The 24006-nt window shown below is 46.3% G+C and overlaps 1 protein-coding gene and 3 non-coding genes across 4 annotated transcripts in view; 2 read left to right on the forward strand and 2 right to left on the reverse strand.

The window, feature by feature from the left end:
- The window catches only part of LOC138276470 (neurofilament medium polypeptide-like), a 120050-nt gene that overhangs the window by 44917 nt on the left and 51127 nt on the right, over nt 1-24006 (forward strand). The window lies entirely within an intron of this gene.
- TRNAL-UAG (transfer RNA leucine (anticodon UAG)) lies at nt 856-938 on the reverse strand. Its single transcript has one exon. It is a non-coding gene; the product is annotated as a tRNA-Leu (tRNA).
- TRNAV-CAC (transfer RNA valine (anticodon CAC)) lies at nt 1653-1725 on the forward strand. Its single transcript has one exon. It is a non-coding gene; the product is annotated as a tRNA-Val (tRNA).
- On the reverse strand, nt 22060-22132 carry TRNAV-UAC (transfer RNA valine (anticodon UAC)). Its single transcript has one exon. It is a non-coding gene; the product is annotated as a tRNA-Val (tRNA).

The following is a 24006-nucleotide window of genomic DNA, read 5'->3' on the forward strand; positions in this document are numbered from 1 at the left end:
ACCCGCTACAGGTCGTATCCTTATCTTGCTGATTGGGCATGGCTCATTTGCTGCTGAATGGGCGTGGCTCATTTGCTGCTGAATGGGTGTGGCTCATTCATTGCTGAATGGGTGTGGCTCATTCGCTGATGAATGGGCATGGCTTATTTGCTGCTGAATGGGTGTGGCTCATTCGCTGCTGAATGGGCGTGGCTTATTTGCTGCTGAATGGGTGTGGTTCATTTGCTGCTGAATAGGTGTGGCTGATTTGCTGCTGATTGGATGTGGCTCATATGCTACACTTGTTCTTTCTGTGACACTTGTATTTTTCCAAATCCCCATGAGTTCAGAAGACATAACGTAATGAACATCTGGGAGCACCATTTGTGGCAACGCCCTGCAGTGAGGGTTACTTGTATTGGGCTGTGTGCTGAGGCTGCCCCGTGGTCTCCTGCGACATTCGAGTGCAACCTGCGTAGGGGTGCCTCTTCCAATCAGAGCAGGTCCATAGTAAGGGTGTCGTTATTCAAGCATTGAGGTTGAACCCCCATTCCCGGAGTATGGAAGCAATAAACATACAGCTGGAATTGAAACACAAAGGACCCTGGTGCCACTGAACCTGCTGCACCATTGATAGCCACGCTCTTGAGAAAGAGAGTCAAGGTATTTATCTAAGGCCCCTTTGCTCGATTTGTTGGCCATTCTGTGATTTACTGTCTCAAAAGCCACCTGCATGCATGAAGTTGAAGAAAGGGAAAATAGACCGTAGCGCTAATTTATTAAAACATTATGTTTATATACTGTTGAACTCGTTTGTAATTCAGTGGAAGGTAGTAAAAACAAGTCCAAAAGAAAGTATCAAAATTAAAGAAAATATGTCAGAAGTGGGATTCGAACCCACGCCTCCAGAGGAGACTGCGACCTAAACGCAGCGCCTTAGACCGCTCGGCCATCCTGACAGTGTTGCAAGTAACACTAGTGGCAGAATTGGAAGTGTATACGAGGACGACACACCCTAGTGCCCAGTTTCCTTCCCTGACGTTTGCCCCTGCAGTCAGACGGCTTCCTGCCCAAAGAGGGGGAGAGAGTCATTTGTGTTTCTACTGATGACTCACGAGCCTCAATACAAAAGGTTTCCCCCCTCCCGCCTCCTGTCCTTATTGGACACAGATCAATAATCATCTCTCCCCGACATTCTACATATTGTGCGTAAAAGTCGTTTGCCATTGATTCTTAAGGGAAAATATTGTTTTTTTGCAGCGTTACTGGAAAGGGAAGTCACTGCGGCAGGAAATGACAAAAGTCACAGAACGAGTCACCAGGGAAAGATGTTGTGTTTTTATTCTGCAGCTCAGGATCCCCCCCTCGGGGGGGCAGGTTTACGAGCTGTGGGGGGTGCAGCTCCCCCCGCCCCCGCGACAAAACTCCTCTGTCCCCACATTCCTGGTTTCATGTTCTTCAAGCCGAACTGACTGAAACATATAAAAAGGTGCAAAATGGAGTTTAGAAAATGTAGGTTTTTCTTCTTAATAAAATGTTATGAAAATAACTCTAAAACGTTAATAATATCGGAAATCCTCACAGTCAGGGTGACAGTCAAAATATATACAGTACTCTACACCGACTGCTGAACTGTAGTCCTGAGAGTTCACCGCAACAGTGCTCACATGTGGGTTTCCGTAGTGTAGTGGTTATCACGTTCGCCTCACACGCGAAAGGTCCCCGGTTCGAAACCGGGCGGAAACACTTTTACAACTTGACAGAATTCAAAGCTAAAGAACATAAAATAGCTATAAAAGAAAATATTTCTCACAGGCAACTTCATTTTATTGTCGGAAGTGAAATGCTATTAAAGACAAAGACAGCCAATGAACCCGCGGGTCATAAGAAAGGTCTAAACATTCTGTCCTAGCCAGCTGGATTTTAATTGTATTCAGTATTCGGTGGTACATGGTTTATACACAGCTTAAGTCTCCAACCTGACTGACATACGGAACAAATGATGGACTGACCTGGCATCATAACTATAGGTAGGCGTAATTTGTGTAATTTTGAGTAGCAAAAATTCGCAAAATTACTGGGAAAATACTCAAAATTATGCATAATTTGTTGACCATCCATACTAGAGGAACTCCTGCTCGCGCTATAAACACTTGTGTTCAGATGTATAGTTTTTCACTAAAAATTTACCCAAATAGCCTACTCGGGAAAATAATGTACCTGAAATGCTGTTCTTGTTAAAAAATTACCAAAACGGCACAATTTACATTAAAATTTGTGCGCCAAATTACACAATGTGAATTAATGGCGTAATCTTGGTATTTTTGTGCAATGTTGTTATGCAAAACTTCCAAAATTACGCCAATTACTCCATCGTAATTAACATCTTGCCCAGACCTGCATGTCCTGTCATCAACTCGTGCAAAGTGCCCACAACAATTTGACGCTAGCACTAAACTTCTGCATGTGCAAAGCACTGTGGCGTGGCAAGGGTACCACGGGGCCCGACGAAAGGAAATACATGGGCCTTTGTTTGCATTGTTAGCTAGTAAAAGACAACAATAGTTGGGGTGAAGCGGGGCTCAGACACATGGGTTCTAGTAGTGATGCAACATTGGCAGCTATGCCCATGGCAAAGACCTCTCACAGTGATGCTGAGAATAGTGAGACAGCACGCCTACCGTCAGTATTTCTAGGACATTAGTAATTCCGGTCTGTGGCACTTTTCTACATGCAGAGTAAGAAACGCAAGCTTGGGCTGGCCATAGAGGGCACAGGAAGACTCCTGGTAAGGGAATAACCAATGGGCTGCTTTTCGGGGTGACTGAACCCAGGCATTATCAACTATTATTGCACGTCATTTGGAGCCTCCAGGGATCACAGCTATGACCCTTCACGTACCTCTGGCAACACCTGTCACTATCTTTGCTATTCGTGGCCTCAGAGGTGACAAAATCAATGCCAAGAACGCAGAGGTAGCTCACCTACACGGGTGTCAGGGCGCCAGCCTCCTTGTTTTCTACAAATTATTTACTGCCCACATAGTGAATGATAAACTTTTTATTCACTATATTTGAAACAGAAAATGGAGTACCCAGAGCTTGAATAGGATCTTGGCTGGTAGCTGATATAACTGAAAAACTTTTTTTAAATGTATGATGTGTGCATGTTTATGAGTGAGTGTGTAAGAAGGTGTGCGTATGAGTGAGTATGTGTGCCTGCAGTGCTTTATTTGAGTCAGTGGTTGCAGGTAGGGCACAACGGCACTCATTTTTATGGCCTGGCACTTATTTTTCCTCAAAAAGGAAAAAAGCAGGAACCTTCAAGAGTGGTTTGCAGTTAGTTTCCCTTCCATTGGATTTGGAGCCTGACTGGCTGGGGGAACAAATGTTTGCTTTCCTCAGGTATCACCTTACATCTTATATTTGCTCGTGAAGGGACAGGATTTTTATAAGTTAACGAAGTCCCTGGGTCTACCTTACCTGATCTTCCTGTAAGGGGAAGAAAGGCGCCTCCCCAGATTCAGGCCATTATTTCTGCTCTGGGTGCATTTTTCACACCTCATATAGGTCAAGCACCATCAGCATATTGGTGAGAGTTGATGCGGCTATCTGTGGGTAGAGCACCAAGGAGCTCCATGAAAAGGTAGGAGATGATTGGAGGCAGTATCGAACCCCGGGGGACTCCAACAAGCAACCACAATCTATATCAGAGTGAAACATAAGCAAACCCCAAATTCACCGTGCTTATCTCCCTGGTAGCTTGGCACAATAACAATCAGGGTTAACTTAATGGCAATGTGTATAGTATTTGTGCAGCACTACAAAGAGTAATGAAGTGAAGACATAACAGAAGAAAAATCAAATTAAAATTTATAAAAAAATTTAAGACCAAAATGACAAAAATCTGATCAACAGAACCAATAATATGCAATTTTAAAGATTTAAGTGAAAAAGTGCCAAAAAGCACAAAGTACTAACTGTGCTATCAGGTGATGCCAGACGAGGACAGAACCACAAGTTCAGGCGGACTGCAATGGAGCACAGGCGGATATGGGGACCAAGTTAGACCTGTTGAACAGAGTACCTTAAATCATGGTTGCGGAACGATGTGAAGTACTGCGTTGAGGATGTGCTGTGCACCTGAGGTGATGCAAGGTCTGTGCAAGGAGATAAGCCATGCAGGAATGGTTCCCGGGGCTGCGGTGGGCAATGTGACGTCCTTGCATTAAGATGTGTCACACAGCAAGAGATCCCGTAAGCTACAGTGGACGATGCAAGGTCATTGCGCGGAGCTGCAACGTGCAGCAGCAGTTCCGATGGTCTGCAAGGCTGAGATGCAAAGTCCTGCATCTGGAATGCATTGTACAGTGGTTCCAATGCAGACTTTGGCAAGGTGATGTAATGCACTGCGTTGGTTCTGCTGAGACCACAGATGGGCAGTGCACCTTTAGGTCCACCTTCCACAACTCAGGACTGGGGTGGCACCACTTAGGGGGCAGGAATTTGATTCAGCTGGGTCCAGGGACTGATGCAGCATGTTGGGAAGCCTTTGATGGCCTTGAGGCTCTAATCACAAGGCCAGTCAACTAGCCCTTGGAGTCCCTTTGGTGGTCCTCAGTCCAAGTTGCATGTCCAGTACTTCTTACTCAGACAGAAGGGCATCATGGCAACACAGCAGGGCAGCAGAGTGTCAGTCCTTCTTGCAGCAAAACAATACAGTAGTCCTTCTTCTCAGACTTCCACAGGACGAGATATGTACTGAAGAGTTCAGTCTGAGGGTCCAGTATGTATATATCTGGCGCTCGCTTTGAAGTGGAAGAAGTTTCTAGAGAAAATCCTTTGAAGTTCTTTAATCCCTAGGGTGCCTTGGACGAGCTGGTCTCGCCATGGGCCACGGCGCTCTTGTGCTGAGGAGGAGACCAGCTCATCCTGCACCTGCCCCACGAACACCCCCGTCAGGGATGAAAGGGGAATTGCTTCCGCTTCCACCGACCCTCCTTGATCCCCTCCCAGTGACGCCTGATGACGTCAGCACGCGATTGCGTGCTGACCTCATCAGAGGTCAGCTCCCCTTCCAGCGCGATGCAAAAGAGAAATGCTCAGCATTTCACTTCTGCTCGGGGGAAGGTGCTGGCAGAGGCATGAAAGGAAAGGCCTTTCCTTTCATTTCTCTGCAAGCATTTCTGCTGCCCGATCGCGATGCGACCGGGCAGCAGAAATGCCCACTAGACACCAGGGAATGTTTTATTTTAGGCCATTTCTGCTCCCCTTGGGGGCAGATCAGCGTATTTCTATTAGGCCGATCTGCCCCCGGAGGGGCAGAAACCACTTAGGCACCAGGGATTGGTGTGTGTATATGTGTGTGTTTTCTTTAGGGGGGCAGCCCCTTGGGTAAAGGTCGCTCCCCATGGGGGCATATTACTGTTGGCCATATCTGCCCCCCCCCTTGAGGGCAGCTTGGCCTATTTTTGGAAGGCTTATCTGCCCCCAAGGGGGGGTGCAGAAAGCCCACCAGAGACCAGGGAAGATTTTTTTTTTCAAAAGAAGAGGGTATCTCTCACAGAAATGTGGGACAAATGTGATTTTTTAGCTACATTTGAGGTTTGCTGAGGATTTTGGGTAAGAAAACATTAGGGGATCCATGCAAGTCACACCTCCTTGGATTCCCTCTGGTGTTTAGTTTTCAGAAATGTTTGGGTTTGGTAGGTTTCCATATATGGCTGCTGAGCCCAGGACCAAAAACGCAGGTTCTTCCCCCGCCCCGAAAAAACAGGTAGTTTAGTATTTGATTATTTTGATGTGTTCACATAGTGTTTTGGGGCATTTCCTTTTGCGGGCTCTAGGCGTACCCACACAAGTGAGGTACCATTTTTATCGGTAGACTTGGGGGAACGCTGGGTGGGAGGAAATTCGTAGCTCCTCTCAGATTCCAGAACTTTCTGTCACCGAAATGAGAGGAAAAAGTGTGTTTTTGCCCAAATATTGAGGTTTGCAAAGAATTCAGGGTGACAGAACCTGGTGAGAGCCCCACAAGTCACCTTGCAAAAAACACGTCAGATTTCAGTGTAAAAATGTGATGTGTTCATGTTGCATTTCTTGTCGTGAGCATTAATCTTACACACGCAAGTGAGGTACCATTTTTATCGGGAGACTTGGGGGAACACAGAATAGCAAAACAAGTGTTATTGCCCCTTGTCTTTCTCTACATTGTTTCCTTCCAAATGTAAGTCAGTGTGTAAAAAAGACGACTATTTGAGAAATGCCCTGTAATTCACATGCTAGTATGGACACCCCGGAATTCGGAGATGTGCAAATAACCACTGCTTCTCAACACCTTATCTTGTGCCCACTTTTGAAATACAAAGGTGTTCTTGATGCCTATATTTCACTCTTTATGTTTCAGCAAATGAATTGCTGTATACCCGGTATAGAATGAAAACCTATTGCAAAGTGCAGCTCATTTATTGGCTCTGGGTACCTAGGGTTCTTGATGAACCTACAAGCCCTATATATCCCCGCAACCAGAAGAGTCCAGCAGACGTAACAGAATATTGTTTTCAAAAATCTGACATCGCAGGAAAGTTACAGAGTAAAACGTTGAGAAAAATTGATGTTTTTTTATCCCAATTTCAATATTTTTTTATTTCAGCTATTATTTTCTGTAGGAAAACCTTGTAGGATCTACACAAATTACCCCTTGCTGAATTCAGAATTTTGTCTACTGTCTAAATGTTCAACTTTCTGGGATCCAGCAATGGTTTCACACCCATTTCTGTCACTAAATGGAAGGAGGCTGAAAGCACAAAAAATAATAAAAATGGGGTATGTCCCAGTAAAATGCCAAAATTGTGTTGAAACATTGGGTTTTCTGATTCAAGTCTGCCTGTTCCTGAAAGCTGGGAAGCTGGTGATTTTAGCACCGCAAACCCTTTGTTGATGCCATTTTGAGGGAAAAACCGCAAGCCTTCTTCTGCAGCCCTTTTTCTCATTGTTGTTTTTTAAGGACATTTTTGCTGTATTTTGGCTAATTTCTTGGTCTCCTTCAGGGGAACCCACAAGCTCTGGGTACCTCTAGAATCCCTAGAATGTTGTAAAAAAAGGACGCAAATTTGGGGTTGGTAGCTTATGTGGACAAAAAGTTATGAGGGCCTAAGGGCGAACTGCTCCAAATTGCCAAAAAAGGCCTAGCACCTGAGGGGGAAAAGGCCTGGCACCAAAGGGGTTAAGCTTCCCTCCTTCAAGCTGGCTACTTGAACAATTCAGTTATTCCAAGTCCTTTGTGTAAAGGCAGGGCACAGCCTATTTAGTTGCAAGAGGGACTGTACTTAGCTCCGCTCCCCAATCCTGCTATTTGATGGCTGTAGGAGGCTGGCCTGGTTTGTAGTGAGTACCAAGGGGTACTTACACTCTGCACCAGGTCCAGGTATCCCTTATTAGTGTAGAAGAGGTGTCTAGCAGCTTTGGCTGATAGAAAAGGGTAGCTTAGCAGAGCAGCTTAGGCTGAACTAGGACACGTGTAAAGCTCCTACTATACCACTAGTGTCATATGCTCAATATCATAAGAAAACACAATACACAGATATACTAAAAATAAAGGTACTTTATTTTTATGACAATATGCCAAAAGTATCTCAGTGAGTACCCTCAGTATGAGGATAGCAAATATACACAAGATATATGTACACAATACCAAAATTATGCAGTAATAGCAATAGAAAGCAATGCAAGCAATGTACAGTCACAATAGATTGCAATGAGAGCACATAGGTATAGGGGCAACACAACCCATATACTCTAGAAGTGGAATGCGAACCACAAATGGACCCCAAACCTATGTGAGCTTGTAGAGGGTCGCTGGGACTGTAAGAAAACAGTGAGGGTTAGAAAAATAGCCCACCCCAAGACCCTGAAAAGTAGGTGTAAAGTGCACCTAAGTTCCCCAGAGAGCACAGAAGTCGTGATAGGGGAATTCTGCAAGGAAGACCAACACCAGCAATGCAACAATGATGGATATCTTGATGAGAGAACCTGTGGAAGAAGGGGACCAAGTCCAAGAGTCACACTCAAGTCGGGAGTGGGCAGATGCCCAGGAAATGCCAGCTGTGAGTGCAAAGAAGCTGCCACCGGATGGTAGAAGCTGTGGATTCTGCAAGAACACAGAGGGCTAGAAACTTCCCCTTTGGAGGATGGATGTCACACGTCCTAAAAAAGCTTGCAGATGTGTTTCCGTGCAGAAAGACCGCAAACAAGCCTTGCTAGCTGCAAGGGTCGCGGTTAGGGTTTTTGGATGCTGCTGTGGCCCAGGAGGGACCAGGATGTCACCAATTGCGTGAGGAGACAGAGGGGGCGTCCAGCAAGACAAAGAGCCAACTCAGAAGCAAGCAGCACCCGCAGAAGTGCCGGAACAGGCACTACAAAGAAGAGTGAACCAGAGCTCACCCGAAGTCACAAAAGAAGGTCCCACGGCGCCGGAGGACAACTCAGGAGGTCGTGCATTGCAGGTTAGAACGTCGGGGACCCAGGCTTGGCTGTGCACAAAGGAAATCCTGGAAGAGTGCACAGGAGCCGGAGCAGCTGCAAATCATGCGGTACCCAGCAATGCAGTCTAGCGTGGGGAGGCAAGGACTTACCTCCACCAAACTTGGACTGAAGAGTCACTGGACTGTAGGAGTCACTTGGACAGAGTTGCTGAGTTCCAGGGACCACGCTCGTCGTGCTGAGAGGGGACCCAGATGACCGGTGATGCAGTCTTTTGGTGCCTGCGGTGCAGGGGGAAGATTCCGTCGACCCACTGGAGATTTCTTCGGAGCTTCTAGTGCAGAGAGGAGGCATACTACCCCCATAGCATGCACCACCAGGAAAACAGTCGAGAAGGCCGCGGGAATAGCGATACAAGGTTGCAGTAGTCGTCTTTGCTACTTTGTTGCAGTTTTTCAGGCGTCCAGAGCAGTCAGCGGTCGATTCCTTGGCAGAAGGTGAAGAGAGAGATGCAGAGGAACTCTGATGAGCTCTTGCATTCGTTATCTAAAGAATTCCCCAAAGCAGAGACCCTAAGTAGCCAGAAAAGGAGGTTTGGCTACTTAGGAAGGAGGATAGGCTAGCAACACAGGTAAGAGCCTATCAGAAGGAGGCTCTGACATCACCTGCTGGCCCTGGCCACTCAGAGCAGTCCAGTGTGCCAGCAGCACCTCTGTTTCCAAGATGGCAGAGGTCTGGAGCATACTGGAGGAGCTCTGGACACCTCCCAGGGGAGGTGCAGGTCAGGGGAGTGGTCACTCCCCTTTCCTTTGTCCAGTTTCGCGCCAGAGCAGGGCTGGGGGATCCCTGAACCGGTGTAGACTGGCTTATGCAGAGATGGGCACCATTTGTGCCAATCAAAGTGTTTCCAGAGGCTGGGGGAGGCTACTCCTCCCCAGCCCTGACACCTTTTTCCAAAGGGAGAGGGTGTAACACCCTCTCTCTGAGGAAGTCCTTTGTTCTGCCTTCCTGGGCCAAGCCTGGCTGGACCCCAGGAGGGCAGAAACCTGTCTGAGGGGTTGGCAGCAGCAGCAGCTGCAGTGAAACCCCTGGAAAGGTAGTTTGACAGTACCCGGGTCTGAGCTAGAAACTCAGGGGATCATGGAATTGTCTCCCCAATGCCAGAATGGCATTGGGGTGACAATTCCATGATCTTAGACATGTTACATGGCCATGTTCGGAGTTACCATTGTGACGCTATACATAGGTAGTGACATATGTATAGTGCACATGTGTAATGGTGTCCCCGCACTCAAAAAGTCCGGGGAATTTGCCCTGAACAATGTGGGGGCAACTTGGCTAGTGCCAAGGTGCCCACACACTAAGTAACTTAGCACCCAACCTTTACCAGGTAAAGGTTAGACATATAGGTGACTTATAAGTTACTTAAGTGCAGTGGTAAATGGCTGTGAAATAACGTGGACGTTATTTCACTCAGGCTGCAATGGCAGGCCTGTGTAAGAATTGTCAGAGCTCCCTATGGGTGGCAAAAGAAATGTTGCAGCCCATAGGGATCTCCTGGAACCCCAATACCCTGGTAACCTCAGTACCATATACTAGGGAATTATAAGGGTGTTCCAGTATGCCAATGTAAATTGGTGAAATTGGTCACTAGCCTGTTAGTGACAATTTGGAAAGAAATGAGAGAGCATAACCACTGAGGTTCTGGTTAGCAGAACCTCAGTGAGACAGTTAGTCATCACACAGGTAACACATACAGGGCACACTTATGAGCACTGGGGCCCTGGCTGGCAGGGTCCCAGTGACACATACAACTAAAACAACATATATACAGTGAAATATGGGGGTAACATGCCAGGCAAGATGGTACTTTCCTACACAACCCCCCACCAAACGAAGGACAATAAGACTAGCCATGACCTGATGAGTCTTCATTGTCTAAGTGGAAATATCTGGAGAGTCCATCTGCATTGGAGTGGGTACTCCCAGGTCTATGTTCCACTGTATAGTCCATTCCCTGTAGAGATATGGACCACCTCAACAATTTAGGGGTTTCACCTTTCATTTGTTTTAGCCAAAGTAGAGGTTTGTGGTCTGTCTGAACAATGAAGTGAGTGCCAAACAGGTATGGCCTCAACTTCTTCAGTGCCCAGACCACAGCAAAGGCCTCCCTCTCTAAGGCAGACCAACGCTTTTCTCTAGGGGTCAACCTCCTGCTGATAAAAGCAACAGGTTGATCCTGGCCCTCAGAATTAAGTTGTGATAAGACTGCCCCTACCCCTAATTCAGATGCGTCAGTTTGGACAATTAATTGTTTGGAGTAACAGGGGCTTTTTAGGACAGGTGTAGAGCACATGGCCTGTTTCAGCTCCTCAATAGCTTTCTGACAGCTAGCTGTCCACAATACCTTTTTAGGCATCTTCTTTGAAGTGAGATCATTAAGAGGGGCTGCAATGGAGCCATAGTTCTTTATGAACCTCCTGTAGTACCCAGTGAGGCCTAAGAAGGCTCTCACCTGGGTTTGAGTTGTAGGGGGAACCCAATCTATGATAGTTTGGATTTTCCCCTGAAGTGGTGCAATCTGTTCTCCACCTACCAGGTGTCCCAGATAAACCACTTTTCCCTGCCCTATCTGGCACTTTGAAGCCTTGATAGTGAGGCCTGCCTTTTGCAGGGCCTCCAAAACTTTCCACAGGTGGACCAGGTGATCATCCCAGGTGGAGCTAAAGACAGCTATATCATCTAGATATGCTGCACTAAAAGCCTCCAACCCTTGCAGGACTATATTCACCAACCTCTGAAAAGTGGCAGGTGCATTTTTCAAACCAAAGGGCATTACTGTGAATTGGTAGTGCCATCCAATGGTTGAAAATGCAGTTTTTGCTTTTGCATCCTCTGATAACTTGATCTGCCAATACCCTGCAGTCAAATCAAAGGTGCTTAGATACACTGGCAGATGCCAGTGTATCTATTAGCTCATCTGCCCTGGGTATAGGGTGAGCATCAGTTTTAGTTACCTGCTTGAGACCTCTGTAGCCTACACAAAATCTAATTTCCTTTTTCCCATCTTTGGAATGAGGCTTTGGTACAAGTCCCACAGGAGAGGCCCATGGACTTTCAGAGTGTTCAACCACTCCCAGTTCAAGCATTTTATGAACTTCTTGTTTTATGAAGTCCCTGACATGGTCAGGCTGCCTATAGATCTTACTTTTGACAGGCAAGCTGTCTCCAGTATCTATAGTGTGCTCACACCAAGAAGTGGTGCCTGGCACAGTAGAAAAGAGTTCAGAAAACTGACCCAGGAGATTTATGCAGTGTTCTTTTTGCTCAGCAGGAAGACAATCTGCCAGAACTACACCTTCCACTAGAGCATCTTGTTCTGTTGAAGAGAAGAGATCAGGGAGAGGGTCACTCTCTTCTTCCTGTCCTTCATCTGTTGCCATGAGCAGGGTGAGGTCAGCCCTGTCATAGTAGGGTTTCAGGCGATTGACATGGAGCACCCTAAGGGGACTCCTGGCAGTGCCCAAGTCAACCAAGTGGGTGACTTCTCCCTTTTTCTCAACAATAATGTGGGGACCACTCCATTTGTCTTGGAGTGCTCTTGGGGCCACAGGCTCCAAGACCCACACTTTCTGCTCTGGTTGGTACTGAATCAGAACAGCCTTCTGGTCATGCCATTGCTTTTGGAGCTCTTGGCTGGCCTGAAGGTTTTTACTGGCCTTTTTCATGTACTCATCCATTCTAGATCTTAGGCCAAGTACATAGTCCACTATGTCTTGCTTAGGAGCTTTTAAAGGTTGTTCCCAACCCTCCTTCACAAGTGTTAGAGGACCTCTTACAGGGTGTCAAAATAGGAGTTCAAAGGGGCTGAAGCCCACTCCTTTCTGGGGTACCTCCCTGTAAGCAAAGAGAAGGCAAGGTAACAGGACATCCCATCTCCTCCGGAGTTTTTCAGGGAGTCCCATTATCATTCCTTTGAGAGTTTTATTAAACCTCTCAACCAGTCCATTTGTTTGTGGATGATAGGGATTTGTATGTTACACCACATTCCTTCCACATGGCCTTTAAGTAAGCAGACATGATGTTGCTACCCCTGTCTGATACCACCTCTTTTGGGAAGCCCACCCTGGAAAAGATTCCCAGGAGGGCCTTTGCCACTGCAGGAGCTGTAGTGGTCCTTAGAGGAATTGCTTCAGGATATCTGGTGGCATGGTCCACTACCACCAAAATAAACCTATTGCCTGAAGCAGTAGGAGGGTCAAGGGGGCCAACTATGTCAACCCCTACCCTTTCAAAGGGAACCCCAACCACAGGTAGTGGAATAAGGGGTGCCTTTGGGGTGCTACCTGTTTTGCCACTGGCTTGACAGGTGACACAGGACTTACAAAATTCTTTTGTGTCCTCTGACATTCTAGGCCAATGAAACAAGGGAACAAGCCTGTCCCAAGTTTTCATTTGTCCCAAATGTCCAGCCAAGGTAATGTCGTGGGCTAGAGTTAGGAGGAACTCTCTGTATTGCAAGGGAATGACCAATCTCCTGGCTGCTCCAGGTTTAGGGTCCCTTGCCTCAGTATACAAGAGGTTGTCCTCCCAGTAAACTCTGTGAGAGTCACTGACATCCCCATTTTGCTGTTTGACTGCTTGCTGTCTTAGACCCTCTAGTGTGGGACAGGTCTGCTGTACCACACTCAGCTCCTCCCTGGCAGGCCCCCCTCCACCCAATAGCTCAGCAGTGTCTGCTTCCAGCTCCTCTGGTGTATGTTCTGCACAGGGTGGAAATTCTTCTTCCTCAGAAGTTGAATCCACTGTAGAGGGAGGGATAGTAGGTAGGGATTTACCTTTACTAACCCTAGCTTTAGGGAGCACTTGGTCCATTGTTCCAAGATCCGAGTCACCCTGTCCTTTTTCCTTTTTGGCCTGAGCCCTTGTCAAAGCACAAATATGCCCTGGAATGCCCAGCATTGCTGCATGAGCCTCCAACTCCACTTCTGCCCAAGCTGATGTCTCTAAATCGTTCCGTAGTAGACAGTCTACAGGTAAATCTGAGGCAACCACAACTTTCTTTGGACCATTAACCCCCCCCCCCCAGTTGAGATTCACAACAGTCATGGGGTGGCTAGGAGTGTTGTTATGAGCATCAGTCACTTGGTACTGGTGACCAAGTAGGTGTTGTTCAGGGTGGACCAGTTTCTCTATTACCATGGTAACACTGGCACCTGTGTCCCCGTAGGCCTGAACCTCAATACCATTTATTAGGGGAAGTTGCTTCTACTTATCCATATTAAGGGGACAAGCAACCAAGGTGGCCAAATCAATGGCACCTTCAGAGACTAACACAGCCTCTGTGGTCTCCCTAACAAGACCAACCCCAACTAAATTACCAAAAGTGAGCCCAGCTACTCCCTTGGATTGGCTATTAGTAGGTTTGCTCCCACCACCACTGCTATTACTAGGGGCACTAGGTGTAGCAGTAGGGGTTGTGGTAGTGGGAGGCTTGGTGCTTTTCTTTGGACAACTGGCATCAGTTGTCCAATGGCCTTTTACTTTACATAGATAGCACAATGGTTTCTTAACTTGATTAGAAGAGGATTTGGGCCCACCACCCCCACCAGAGTGTTTTTGTGGGCCTGATGAATACTCATTTTTAGATTTGTCCCCACCCTTGTCTGAAGACTTACCATCCTTCTTCTTGCCATCCTTGTCACCCCCTTTATGAACTTTTCTGTTCACTCTTGTTCTGACCCATTTGTCTGCCTTCTTTCCCAATTCTTGGGGAGAGGTCAGATCTGAGTCCACTAGATACCGGTGCAACAAATCAGACACACAATTATTAAGAATATGCTCTCTCAGGATTAAGTTATACAGGCTTTCATAGTCAGAAACTTTACTGCCCTGTAACCACCCCTCCAAGGCCTTCACTGAATGGTCAACAAAGTCTACCCAGTCTTGTGAAGACTCCTTTTTGGTTTCTCTGAACTTGATCCTGTACTGTTCAGTGGTTAAGCCATAACCATCTAGGAGTGAATTTTTAGGAACTGTAAAACTATTGGCATCACTTTCCTTAACAGTAAGGGGCCTATCCCTACCCTTTCCACTGAAAGATAGCCATAGGATAGCAGCCCACTGCCTTTGAGGGACCCCCTGTACAACACAGGCCCTCTCAAGTGCAGCAAACCACTTGTTAATGTCATCCCCCTCCTTGTAAGGGGGAACTATCTTGTGCAGATTCCTAGAATCGTGCTCTTTCACAGGATTACTATCTGTAATACTGCTGCTGCCACCATGGGGTCCAAACCCCAACCTCTGTATTTCTCTTTCTAAGTCAAAAGCTTCCCTGTCTAGATCCAGCTGTTGCTTCTTGAGCTTCAGCCTGGACTCTTCCACTCTCAATCTATTGAGTTCCCTTTCTAACACTCTGTCTTCAGGGTGGGTGGGTTGGGCATGCTTAGACACAGAAGAATGGTGTGAATGAACAGTGGGAGACCTGTCCCTAACAGATGGCACTCTAACAACCTGGCCTAAAGGAGTAACCTCTCTACTGTGATGAGAACTCACATCAGTACCAGCCCTGCTAGGTGGCCTGCTAAGGGGCAGGTTGGGAAGGTTCCCTTCTAACACTTTTACTGGGGCTACCCCAGAGTCAGAGTGTGAACCATCAGCTAATCTCTCACCAGATGTGCCAGCTATGGTCTTATCTTGTTCAATGAGCATATTAACTAACGATTCTCTAGAGGGATTCTTCCCTACCCCTAAACCTCTATCAATGCAGAGACTCCTTACACCTTTCCAGTTAAGGTGGTCATAAGCTGTGCTGGCCAGATCCAGAGTTTGACCTGTACCCGACATGGATAGAAAAGGGTTTAAGGGACAGAAAAAGAAAGAAAAAGTTTCAGAACTTTTTAAGGAACAGAAAAAAAACTTTTTCAACTTTTAAGAAACTTTTTGAAAGTTTTAGAGGTACTTTTCAGCACTTAGCAATAGAGTAAGAGAAGAAAAGTAAAACCTTTTGGTTAGATGTACATACACTGAACTTGTTTTGTATATTTTTCATTTATGAAAAGTACAAAATGACAAAGTGGTAAGTAGTTACAAGTACTTATCCCACCGCTGCACAACCAATGTAGGAGGCTGGCCTGGTTTGTAGTGAGTACCAAGGGGTACTTACACTCTGCACCAGGTCCAGGTATCCCTTATTAGTGTAGAAGAGGTGTCTAGCAGCTTTGGCTGATAGAAAAGGGTAGCTTAGCAGAGCAGCTTAGGCTGAACTAGGAGACGTGTAAAGCTCCTACTATACCACTAGTGTCATATGCACTATATCATAAGAAAACACAATACACAGATATACTAAAAATAAAGGTACTTTATTTTTATGACAATATGCCAAAAGTATCTCAGTGAGTACCCTCAGTATGAGGATAGCAAATATACACAAGATATATGTACACAATACCAAAATTATGGTGTAATAGCAATAGAAAGCAATGCAAGCAATGTACAGTCACAATAGATTGCAATGAGAGCACATAGGTATGGGGCAAGACAAACCATATACTCTAGAAGTGGAATGCGAACCACGAATGGACCCCAAACCTATGTGAGCTTGTAGAGGGTCGCTGGGACTGTAAGAAAACAGTGAGGGTTAGAAAAATAGCCCACCCCAAGACCCTGAAAAGTAGGTGTAAAGTGCACCTAAGTTCCCCAGAGAGCACAGAAGTCGTGATAGGGGAATTCTGCAAGGAAGACCAACACCAGCAATGCAACAACGATGGATTTCCTGACGAGAGAACCTGTGGAACAAGGGGACCAAGTCCAAGAGTCACACTCAAGTTGGGAGTGGGCAGATGCCCAGGAAATGCCAGCTGTGGGTGCAAAGAAGCTGCCACCGGATGGTAGAAGCTGTGGATTCTGCAAGAACAAAGAGGGCTAGAAACTTCCTCTTTGGAGGATGGATGTCCCAAGTTGTGAAGAAGCTTGCAGAGGTATTTCCGTGCAGAGAGATTGCAAACAAGCCTTGCTAGCTGCAAGGGTCATGGTTAGGGTTTTTGGATGCTGCTGTGGCCCAAGAGGGACCAGGATGTCGCCAGTTGTGTGAGGAGACAGAGGGGGTGTCCAGCAAGACAAAGAGCCCACTCAGAAGCAAGCAGCATCCGCAGAAGTGCTGGAACAGGCACTACAAAGAAGAGTGAACCAGAGCTCACCCGAAGTCACAAAAGAAAGTCCCACGACGCTGGAGGACAACTCAGGAGGTCGTGCACTGCAGGTTAGAATGCCGGGGACCCAGGCTTCGCTGTGCACAAAAGGAAATCCTGGAAGAGTGCACAGGAGCCAGACCAGCTGCAAATCATGCGGTACCCAGCAATGCAGTCTAGCGTGGGGAGGCAAGGACTTACCTCCACCAAACTTGGACTGAAGAGTCACTGGACTGTGGGAGTCACTTGGACAGAGTTGCTGAGTTCCAGGGACCACGCTCATCATGCTGAGAGGGGACCCAGAAGACCGGTGATGCAGTCTTTTGGTGCCTGCGGTTGCAAGGGGAAGATTCCGTCGACCCACAGGAGATTTCTTCGGAGCTTCTAGTGCAGAGAGGAGGCAGACTACCCCCACACCATGCACCACCAGGAAAACAGTCGAGAAGGCCGCAGCATCAGCGATACAAGGTTGCAGTAGTCATCTTTGCTACTTTGTTGCAGTTTTGCAGGCGTCCAGAGCAGTCAGCGGTCGATTCCTTGGCAGAAGGTGAAGAGAGGGATGTAGAGGAACTCTGATGAGCTCTTACATTCGTTATCTAAAGAATTCCCCAAAGCAGAGACCCTAAATAGCCAGAAAAGGAGGTTTGGCTACTTAGGAAGGAGGATAGGCTAGCAACACAGGTAAGAGCCTATCAGAAGGAGTCTCTGATGTCACCTGCTGGCCCTGGCCACTCAGAGCAGTCCAGTGTGCCAGCAGCACCTCTGTTTCCAAGATGGCAGAGGTCTGGAGCACACTGGAGGACTCCCCTTTCCTTTGTCCAGTTTCACGCCAGTGCAGGGCTGGGGGATCCCTGAACCAGTGTAGACTGGCTTATGCAGAGATGGGCACCATTTGTGCCCATCAAAGCATTTCCAGAGGCTACTCCTCCCCAGCCCTGACACCTTTTTCCAAAGGGAGAGGGTGTAACACCCTCTCTCTGAGGAAGTCCTTTGTTCTGCCTTCCTGGGCCAAGCCTGGCTGGACCCCAGGAGGGCAGAAACCTGTCTGAGGGGTTGGCAGCAGCTGCAGTGAAACCCCAGGAAAGGCAGTTTGGCAGCACCCGGGTCTGTGCTAGAGACTCGGGGGATCATGGAATTGTCTCCTCGATGCCAGAATGGCATTGGGGTGACAATTCCATGATCTTAGACATGTTACATGGCCATGTTCGGAGTTACCATTGTGACGCTATACATATGTAGTGACATATGTATAGTGCACGCGTGTAATGGTGTCCCGGCACTCACAAAGTCCTGGGAATTTGCCATGAACAATGTGGGGGCACCTTGGCTAGTGCCAGGGTGCCCACACACTAAGTAACTTAGCACCCAACCTTTACCAGGTAAAGGTTAGACATATAGGTGACTTATAAGTTACTTAAGTGCAGTGGTAAATGGCTGTGAAATAACGTGGATGTTATTTCACTCAGGCTGCAATGGCAGGCCTGTGTAAGAATTGTCAGAGCTCCCGATGGGTGGCAAAAGAAATGCTGCAGCCCATAGGGATCTCCTGGAACCCCAATACCCTGGGTACCTCAGTACCATATACTAAGAAATTATAAGGGTGTTCCAGTATGCCAATGTAAATTGGTGAAATTGGTCACTAGCCTGTTAGTGACAATTTGGAAAGAAATGAGAGAGCATAACCACTGAGGTTCTGGTTATCAGAGCCTCAGTGAGACAGTTAGCCATCACACAGGTAACACATACAGGGCACACTTATGAGCACTGGGGCCCTGGCTGGCAGGGTCCCAGTGACACATACAAATAAAACAACATATATACAGTGAAATATGGGGGTAACATGCCAGGCAAGATGGTACTTTCCTACAATGGCCCATCCAGGCACACCTAATCCCTCTATTGTTTTGCTGTCGAGAGGGAATAAACAAAGTCGCACTGCCAACTACACCCAGTTGTGTGACCCAGGAAGCAGGCACCAAATAGCTAGGGCAGGAACATACCAACTGTATAATAGTGGCAATTTTGAAATTGTAACTTAAAATCAACTTTACCATTAAAGAGGAATTTTAACTACAGTTTCTCAGATGCCAAACATGAGACTCCGATCTACTGCCAAATAAAAATGATCACTTCTTAAATGTAATAAGGTAATCCAATGTTGTTGAGAGGTAGGGCTCACACAAGTGAAAAATATAATTAGGGGTTTTTCACTACCAGTTCATGTAAAAATTAAAAGTATATATCCAGCGGTTTACATACCATGCACCTTGCCTTTTGGGCCTTGTTGGATCTACCCTAGGGATGACGTATGGGTATTAGAAAAGGAGGTGTGGCCTTGCAAGGGGTTTGTCCTGCCATGTAGAAATGACAATTTAAACTACTCGCATAGGCTGTAATGGCAGATCTGAGATATGTTTAAAGGACTATGTAGATGGGTGGCACAATAAGTGCTGCAGGCCCACCAGTAGCATTAAATTTACAGGCAGGCCTTAGGTACATGTAGTACTTTACTAGGGACTTACAAGTAAATTAAATATGCCAATTGGGTGTAAGCCAATTCTACCATAGCTAAGGGTGAGAGCACAAGCACTTTAACACTGGTCAGCAGTGGTAAAGTGCACAGAGTTCAAAGGCCAACAAATTCAACAAAAATAGGAGGGGTGGGAGAAGACCACCCTAAGGCTAATAGGTTTAACACAAACAAACTGGTGTCAGTTGGAAAGGTACAACTAGAACCAGCAGAGGACCTTGTTGGTGAATCACATTTGAGACTGGAGTGTTCATATAGGCGTTGAATAGTAGACAGTGTTGAAGGCAGCTGGGAAGTCCAGCAGTATCAGGAGGCAGGGGGTCATCTTCATCTGTAGACCAAAGGGTGTCGCCTCCTATGTGTATGTTAGCAATCTCCTGCTGCATTAGCATCTGAAACCAGACTCTTAGTCATGCAGGAAATGGTCAGCATTGATGCGATCATGGAGGTGAACAAAGACTGATTTTTCAAAGATTTTGCTGGTGAATGGCAGGTGACATTGATGCTGATAGATGGTGAGGTCATAGGGGTCTAGTGTAGGTTTCTTTAGGAATAGGAAAATCTGGCCTTCGCCTTGAGTGAAGGAGGCACTGACAGTGACAAGTTGAGGTAAAGGCAGATCCCCAGAGAAAGCTTTGATGAGGACGACAGTCAGACAGTATCTTCATAAGAAGTGGGTTTCAGGGAGTTGTGTATGTCCATGAGATAAGGAGAGGTAGGGCTTTGAAGGCTGAGCATTAAAGGATTCGATGGGAAGAAGTGTAAGAGATGAAGAAGGCTTGGAATGAGGTGAAATCAAAACTACCAGGCTTGGTATTCAGCTCGCTGTCATTCAATAGCATCAGCCGCAGACTTCTCAGCAACGTTTTGGGCTCCTGCACTTATTGTTTTACAAATTAGGCAACGTTGGGGCTTCTGACAAAGGTAACTTACAACTGTGAGTAATTTATAAGTCTAAATTGCTCTTTTTTTTGTGTAACTTTACTGAGGGCCTGATTACAACGTTTGCGGAGGGGAATTACTCTGCCACAAATGTGACGGATCCCACCACCGTATAACAAGTTCCATTATGTCCCATAGAACTTGAAGTACGGTGGACGGGATATCCGTCAAGTTTGTGATGGAGTAATCCACTGCGCCAAGGTTATAATCAGGCCCTAAGTTTCACTAGTCACAAAATGCAATAAAGAAAATGGAAGATGCAACTTTTCTCTCATGTTGTGGCCAACCAATCAGGGCTTTGCTTTTGGCTTGGGAGCTACGGATCCCCCATGGCATCCACAGATGATCTGCGTCCCTAGCTATACATAAATCTTTTTTCTTTAATAACTCCAAAGCTATTGATCAGATTTACACAAAATAACAAAAAGCATGCTTCTGGACCAAGACCGAGCTTTCTGCCAAATTTGGTGTAAATCTGTCCAGAGGTTCAGGCTGTAGTCCTGTCTACAATCTCTATGAAAAATTCCAAGGGGAAAACACATTTTGATGCCCCCCCTTGTTGTCGGAACGCTCTTGACGAATCACCTTAAAACTCTCAACACAGCAGGTGAATGGAGCGGCAAACTAGTTTTGAAAAATTTGTGAAGATACATCAATTGGCACCAAAGTTATAGATAATGCAAAAAATGCCATTCCTATGGAAATTAGGTTGTAGCTATAAGTACCTACTGGCAATCGCCAGTAGGTAATATGTATGAGGAAAGATTGATAGATAGATAGATGTTAAAATAGACTTACATGTGGGTGCTCTTATAATAAAAAACTACTGTTTAAAAACAATGACAGCTGAAATTCACCGGTTATGCGTAACTGACCTACGTATAACTTGTGTCGCCACAGATTTCAGATGTCATCAGTGATGTAATATGTGATATCATAATCAGTGCACCACAGTGGTGCAAGTCACACTCAAGTAAGATACAGCGTGTTTTTTGCTTTTCAAACAGTAGTTTACCCATGTCTAACTTCACTTTCACATATGTTTTTTTCAGGGAAATGCTAAGGTTTGTGTAACATTAGTTAAAGTCACACTAGCTCGCTTATGTATAACTCCACCTTAACCTTTGTGTTTTTTGTGAATTTCTATGTAATTGTTAACGTAAAGTAAGATGTTGTTACACTAAGTCTGTGCCCAGCCCCTCTGCAGCCAACAAAAAACACCCTTTGTATGGAGACTCCAACTCACTCCCACCTACACAATGGTGGCCGCTGTGTTATCCGTTCATCTGCTGATCTGTGATTCACAGTTGGCCTCTTCCTCCCACCTGCACACAGCATGGGGCGACGGGTCACCCAGTCCAGGCACTGGTTCACTTGCGCGGTGAGGGCCATGTTTTCTCTGATCGTGGATGCCAATCCCCATAAAAAGAGGTGCACTTCGGTGCTTGGGTAATGACAACACTTTGCCTTGCCAATGCTTTTTTGCTTCCGTTGTTTTTCTTTTTTTCTATTTTTATAGTCTCCTTTGTGTATTTATCCTGTATTGATGTGTTACAGTAATGTAGGGACAATTACGCATTTCCAGTATGTAAATATGAATCACATTCTACTTATATGAAAATCCATTTTCATTGAAACTATAAGGTCACGTGACCAGATTTGTACTTCCATGTTCTTTTTAATATTTTGGAACATGATTCTATGAACAAAATAATCATGGACCCAGACCTATTGCCTTTATCCATTCTAGTTTTCCGCTCTATTGGTTCAGCGGAGTGGCTTAGACCTAAAGATGATGAGTAATTCTAGAATAATCGGAGCTGGAGACGACGGTGAAGATAAAAGACAAAGATCTGAAACCTTAGAATCTGAGAAACATATCATACATATGAGGGGTTTTGAAAATTATTAATGAGAAAGGAAAAAAAAAAATTAGACATGGTTCCACTGGGGATCGAACCCAGGACCTTCTGCGTGTAAAGCAGACGTGATAACCACTACACTATGGAACCACCCACTGAAATAGTCTCTCTTTCACTGAGAGTATTGGACTCAATTCGCGTGTGACACACATATGTTCATATACCAGACTGAGAAGAGAAAACCTGCCATGAAGTGAAATGCGGGGTTCGCTCCCAGGAGCTAGCACATAGAAGTGATTTTAGTGTGCGAGTCTGGATAAACTAGGACCGAATGGAAGACAGAGTCAACAGTGTGCGATGGAGAGAAGAGGAGCAAACAGAGCACAGGTTAGAAAAAACAGGCGCTGTTCGAAGCCTTAAAGCGCTGTACGGATCACAGAACTGTTTCATTGGTTACAAAGAGGCCCATGAAGCAACATTGACTCTGGGCATTGTCCTCTGGTGTGATGTGTACGATGACACCAGAGATGAATGATTAACACTGCCCCGCCATTCAGCCCTCGTGGCTCAGTCTCCCCACCTACTGGAGGCAGAGAAAGCTAGTGCCTAGAAGATATTACATCTCGTTAGGCGTCACTCACTGCTGTTCCTGCTGGAGGTAGAGACAGCTGCAGCGCCTTGAAGATCTCATTCCTCGGACAGTGACTCAGTGCTGCCCCTGCTGGAGGCAGAGATACATACCTGTAGCGCCTTGAAGATCTCACACCTCGGACAGTTACTCACTGCTCCCCCCCCCCCATCCCGAGGCAGAGATAGCTGCAGCGCTTTGAAGATCTCGCACGTCGAACAGTGACTCGCTGCTGCCGCTGCTGGTGGCAGAGACAGATGCAGCGCCTTGAAGATCTCCCACCTCGTGGGAAGCGGCGTCTCCTCTCCCTTCAGTTATGGTAATCGGACGAGGGCGCAGCTCCCAGGGACATCGCTGTAATATTTCTCATTATAATTCAATATGTTTGAAATACTTTCAGGATGAATGATTCATTGAAAGTGTGGAGGTGGTAAAGAGACACTTCTAGAGAACACGATACAGCAGCTCCTGAAGCCGAATAGAAAAGATGGCCTGTGCTGCCTCGGCGCAGCCCATCACAGTGCACAAGGGGGGCTGCGGAGAGTGATTTTCAGAGGCTTCTTAGCGCAGTAGGCAGCGCGTCAGTCTCATAATCTGAAGGTCGTGAATTCGAGCCTCACAGAGGGTACACCTTTTCTTTCAGCTTCTTTTTTATTTCAAAATATAACTTGGATACCGTATTTCACTTAAAATATGCTTCCCGATAAAGCTGCTCTCAAAACTACAAGCTTCCATCACTTTTATACATTACATTCATTAGTGTAACCCTCACTGGGCTCTGCCATTGCTTCAAAGACAGATTGCAACTGTAGGAAAGTACCATCTTGCCTGGCATGTTACCCCCATTTTTCACTGTATATATGTTGTTTTAGTTGTATGTGTCACTGGGACCCTGTTCACCAGGGCCCCAGTGCTCATAAGTGTGCCTGAATGTGTTACCTGTGTAGTGACTAACTGTCTCACTGAGGCTCTGCTAATCAGAACCTCAGTGGTTATGCTCTCTCATTTCTTTCCAAATTGTCACTAACAGGCTAGTGACCAATTTTACCAATTCACATTGGCTTACTGGAACACCCTTATAATTCCCTAGTATATGGTACTGAGGTACCCAGGGTATTGGGGTTCCAGGAGATCCCTATGGGCTGCAGCATTTCTTTTGCCACCCATAGGGAGCTCTGACAATTCTTACACAGGCCTGCCACTGCAGCCTGAGTGAAATAACGTCCACGTTATTTCACAGCCATTTTACACTGCACTTAAGTAACTTATAAGTCACCTATATGTCTAACCTTTACCTGGTAAAGGTTAGGTGCAAAGTTACTTAGTGTGAGGGCACCCTGGCACTAGCCAAGGTGCCCCCACATTGTTCAGGGCCAATTCCCCGGACTTTGTGAGT

This window comes from Pleurodeles waltl, unplaced genomic scaffold (assembly GCF_031143425.1).
Source record: "Pleurodeles waltl isolate 20211129_DDA unplaced genomic scaffold, aPleWal1.hap1.20221129 scaffold_39, whole genome shotgun sequence".
Taxonomy (NCBI): Eukaryota; Metazoa; Chordata; class Amphibia; order Caudata; family Salamandridae; genus Pleurodeles; species Pleurodeles waltl.